At 41.3% G+C, this 5,668-nt stretch overlaps 1 pseudogene; it reads left to right on the forward strand.

The window, feature by feature from the left end:
* The first annotated feature begins 874 nt into the window (after nt 1–874).
* On the forward strand, nt 875–2,576 carry LOC124052094 (annotated as a pseudogene).
* The last annotated feature ends 3,092 nt before the right edge of the window (nt 2,577–5,668 follow it).

Here is a 5,668-nt window from a genome sequence, read left to right on the forward strand (position 1 = left end):
TTTCCAAATCTATGCTTTGATTGCCTCTTTAATTTAAAAAAAAAAAAAAAACTTTTATTGATATTTAGCAATTTTCTATTTTACATGCTTATATACCACATAAGATAGCTATAGACATAGTCAGTTCACTCAGACTTCACACAGATGTTGTCCATATTAGAAAAGTTTAAAATTCAAAAAATGCACTATGTATGCACACTGTGTGTGAGTGAAGGAGTAATTGTAGATAGTCTCAGCATAATCACTTGCACTTTTCAGCTACAATTTTTCATGATAATGTGCATTCTACACACTAAAACCATACAGCTCTTGGTACCTTTGTAAAAATTCTTGTGAAATCAAGGCACTGAACAGGTTAATCAGTTCATGTGCTCCTGCGCAACACACACACACACACACACACACACACACACACACACACAGAGCTGTCTAGATTCACAATCCTCAGCAGAAAAGCCGGAGGAAGTCAGGATGGATGCTTCACAGCTGAGAGATGTATCTCATTCTTCTGCATGTGGAGCCTTTTTTTTTTAATCTCCCTATAATTGTTTTTAGGTTGTCAGACACCAGGAAAAAAGTGAATCATTGTTTTCTCCAGTTTAAGAAAAAAAATTAGCTTTTCTCAACCACTGGATCATCATCTCCAAGTGAGCTTGCAGTAAAAGGAGGTTGGATCATCCCGTCCATGTGCATTCTTTGTCTCTATGTGGTATGTGTAGATTTTGCTTAATCATGAGACAAAAGCATTAATGATGTGGGAATTGTTTTTGATTTGCAGATAAGTGGGCATATAGGGCTTTTGTATGTATTCGACGTTTAAATTTCAGAAATGTGCTTACACTGATCAACTTAACGTAGCATCAAACCCCCACAGCCTATTTAAAGAGACAGTTTTTCTATGCAGCTCACACAGCTTGTCTGTATTCACACACTAACAAGCCTTGAACCAAATATTCTTTTAAATCCATACAGACTATCATGTCGAGCTCTTCTGACACTCTACAGTTTCGTTTCCCCACCCACGGTGACTCCATCCTCAGCAAAATGAATGCTCTAAGAGAGGATCACCGCTTCTGTGATATCACGCTCCTACTTGGCGTCCAGCCTCTCCATTTCCCCGGTCATAGAGTGGTGCTTGCAGCTTCCTCAGACTTCCTGCGTGACCAATTCCTGCTCCACGAAGGCCGTGCTGTGCTGACTGTGGGTGTAGTTTCAAATATGGAGGTTGGCAAGAAACTCCTCCTGTCCTGCTATACCGGGCTCTTAGAGGTGCAATGTAAAATGCTTCTTCTATGAACTCTTTGCAGGAAAAACAGAGCATAATATCCAAAATGTATCCAAATTTTCCAGATATTGCCAAATTTATCCCAGTTATAAACTTTTGTAGCTCTTATATATTCACTAAAAAAATCACTGCAAAATAGAAATAATAAACAAGCATAATGTTATAATAACAATAGCGTGAGTTATGTGATGTGAAAGCTAAAGACGACTGAGGTGACAGTGGCCATAGTTTTGTTGTTACATGTGTATTTAAACTATGCAAGTGGAAGTTAGACTTCTTTGTTTTTTGACCATTGGTTGTTTCTATTTAGCATCAGCTCTTTGTTTCTTTATTTTCCTTGATTTCCATTATGTATCTGTGACTGTAGGTCCCTCTGAGAGAACTGGTGAGCTACCTGACTGCCGCCAGTGCACTCCAGATGAGTCAGGTGGTGGAGAAGTGTGCACAGGCCATCTCCCAGTACCTCAGTCCCACACTGGCTTTCTTGAAAATAGAGAGAAATAGAGAAATCCAGCAGCCAGACAGTCTCGAAAATAAAAAGGAAACGGATGCAGCCCAGCCCAGCATCAGTACTCAGGAAGCAAGCACCGAAGACGGGGGAGCAGTTGGGATTCAGAAGTCGAGGATCAGCCAGGGAGTCAAGATGGATACTCAGGGACTGAAGGACAGGAGTATGTTTACAGCATCCTCCTCAAACAGAGAAGGTTCAAGTCAGCATGAAGAACTGGTGGGTAGTTCCCAGAACCATGATGGAGAAGTAGGGGAAGGGTGTGGGAAAGAGGGAGAAATGCTTTTGCAGCTGGCAGGTCAACTGCAAAAATGTAGAGAACTGATGGACTCCAATCAATTTTTCCTCTCTGGAGCACATCGGCGTCGTTCTGGAGACGAGCTACCGCAAGAATCAAACATTATATTGGTCCAGAGACCATACCTGTGCAGGCGGTGTGACAGAGTCTTCCAGCACCTGGACAGCTATGTGGGGCACCTGAAGGAGCACAGACGGTACCTGTGTTTGGTCTGTGGGACAGGCTTTTCCCAGAAGAGTAACCTCATACACCACATACACGTCCACACTGGTGTCAAGCCTTTTCGATGCCCACTGTGCCACAAAACATTTTCCCAGAAGGCCACGCTGCAAGACCATCTCAGTCTGCACACAGGAGATAAGCTCCACAAGTGTAGCTAATGTGCTGTGCACTTTGCACACAAGCCAGATCTCAGGCGCCACCTGAAGGGCATTCATGGTAAGAGCAGCCTGCAAAACGTCCGTGAGGAGGCTGCAGAACGATAGTAAAAAAGCAATTTTAGTAAAAAACAATAAGTACAGTAGGTTAGATGAGTCAAATTACCCTGATTTGGGAGGTAATGATGATAAGGCATTTCAATTATTGTGTTACTGTGTTGGATTATTTTGTTTCAGATTATTGCTTTTTAAACATCTGAGCAAAATCTCAGAGTACAAATGATCCCACTTTCTGCTACAAATGTGTCTGCCATCACACAGAGAAACGCTGCATTAATGCATTTTCACTGTAACATCTGGCTAACAGAAAGAAGCAAGGGTTCCTCTGTGCTGTCTGCATCGTTTTCCTGATCTCTGAGGAAACAGTACACCAAGTTGTGCAGCATGCAATGTACAAATTTCATTATGGTATATCATCTGCCATAATGTAATCTCACATTGGGTTGGGATGGGCATAGTTTCCAGCACCTTTGAAAGTGCTTTTACAGAGAAGACAGGCAATATGTAACTACTATTAGACAGAAAATGTTTCAACACTGAAAACTTACAGTCAACATGTGAACATTACTGTAATTACAACAAATTCTGGATACTTGACAAAAGAAATAAAATACCTTTATAATAAAGTCTAAAGTCTATTTCTTGGTTAGACAGATGACTAGCAGTGAGACAGATACTGCCTGTAATAAACTGAAGCTGGGGTTCACAGGCAGCCCTTGGTTCTCCATTTGACCCGACTGAAATGTTATGCAGCTCACTGAGCATTACGTGACAAGTGAGTGGGTTCTCCTGCATGGCTGAGAGGGTTTCCATGCTCTCTCTCTCTCTCTCTCTCTCTCTCTCCTTTCTTTCTCTTTGCAGCTCTCCTCCTTTTACCCTCCTTCTTAGAGACTCATCAGCGTGAACAGTAGTTGTTGCCCTCCTTCTGGCATCCGAGGTGCCACTGATTTGAAATTTCCAAGTCTGTGTGCAAATAGTGAACACGTGATGGGTTGCTGTGAGTATATGTGCTTATCTGTGTGTGTGTGTTTTGGTGCGTGTGTGTGTGTGTCTGTAAGACTAACGAAATTAGACACTAGAAATATAGTCAAAGATATACCAAAGCTTGTGTATCCAGGTAGAGGATTTCTCCATGCATTAAAATAGATGCCCACATATTCCTGAGATCAATTTGTTTCATTGGTAGACGTTCTTTATGTTTCATGAAATGCTAAAAGAACTAGTTTTACAAAATACTAAGTCTGCCATGGTCCATTCACACACACACACACACACACAGACAGACACGCAGTAGAAATGGCATTTGGGGCACCTCCATTATGAATGAGGAGCATGAAGGCAAAGGGGAATTTGGAACAGTAGTGGTAGCTACATGGAAGAAAATGATGATAATAGTGATTAGGATGCTGAGAAAAATTGAATTGTATTTGGTTTTACGATATTCAAAAGCTTTGAGAATATACATATGCTTGCATGGCCATGACTGCCACAGAGTCCATTTATTCTGATGTCGGTAGGAAAGATGGTTTTCACACTCTCATGATTCCACAATTTGGTAAGATGTCACAGAGGCAAAGAGGGAGCATGAAGATGGAAGAGCAGCACCTGCCCCTCCTTCATAACCCACTGCTGAAATAACTTTGAGGCAATTCCCTCAGCCACCACATGAGAGTCTGAAGCCATGCTAGCAGCATCCGTGAAGAGCGCTGACAGTGTGGCCAAGCAAAGAGAGAAGCTCTATTCATTGTTAGAATGTACAAGACGTGTTTATGTTACTCACATAAAGTACTCATATGACACACTGCAGTGACTGACATTGTGTTGCTTTCCTTTGCTGCAGAACAAATCCAAATGCATTACTCACAATGTGCATGTGGTTGAAGGGTGCAATTTAGAAAACACTAATTTTCAAGGCTTCAAATGGGTTTCAAGGAAGAAACACTTATGAGTTACTACTTCCAGCTGTCAAGTTGCTCCACTGATTATTTTCACATCAGGATGATGCCTGCAGCCACTTTCACACACAGAGAGGGGTGTATTTTTCTGTATGCTAATCATATCTACTGCATCCCCACTGAGCCTTACTATTAGGACCATTTTCTTGAACACTGTAACAAGGTGCTAAACTTTAATTTGTGCTTTTACTTCAGGATTATATGGGAGTCTGCTGACTTCCTGGTCCCATGTTTGCAACTCTCACTGTCCATTTTATTAAGGACTCCACTCTGATAATGCAAACAGCTCCAGACAATGAGTTATATTGTAGTCATAAAGATAACAAGGCTGTTATCCAGACCTGTCAGACAGACTTGTTATCACAGAGACATGTGGCGCTGTTCAAATTTTCCTAAACGAAAGTAACTTTTCCAAACCGACAGTCTGCTGCATGTACAAATGGCTTGCCTCAACAGTGACGTGCAGAGAAGGTGCAAAAGAAGCACTATGTATAAGAGGCCTACAGATCAAAGTGGGATTTAGCAGAATAAGCCAGCGTGTATCATATGCTAAACTGGAACCACATAATGAGTAGACTCACCTGTCTTGTGGTGAACAGCAGGTCATTGAGTTATTACTACAGTGTGACATAATTAGTATCACAGGCGGTGAAGCCTATGTAGACAATGAAGATGTTAAATACTCCTGACATGCCAGACTAAGTCCATTATAATGTGCAGGATAAAGCTATCTCAGTAATAGGACTAACTGCAGTAGTCTTACCAATATAGTCAACTGCTCAAAATAAAATAACTGCCTTGAATTTTACACAAAAAGACATTTAAGTGTTTTCACATAAGACTGACTTTACTTACCATCAAATGCTGTCACAACCTAATAATAACTGCATTTTTTATATCTAAAATGAATTAATAATGATTATTATATTTTATATCATTTTATCTTTTTTGAGTGTCCTTCAAGCCAGAGAAGCGCATGTATTCACGGTTAGGAGTATGGGACGGTACACGCTGCAAGACAAGCTGTGTTTTGGCATGTATTTTCTTCCGCTTCTCTAAACGCGGGGCTGCAATAATACGAGCGGGAACTGTGTGTGTTTGTATGTGTGTGTGAACTTCCTCTTGGTAGACGCACTTGCCGAAGCGCATCCTCTGCTGCCCTGCCTCTCGGTCTGTTCCTTTAAA

This window comes from Scatophagus argus, chromosome 20 (assembly GCF_020382885.2).
Source record: "Scatophagus argus isolate fScaArg1 chromosome 20, fScaArg1.pri, whole genome shotgun sequence".
Taxonomy (NCBI): Eukaryota; Metazoa; Chordata; class Actinopteri; family Scatophagidae; genus Scatophagus; species Scatophagus argus.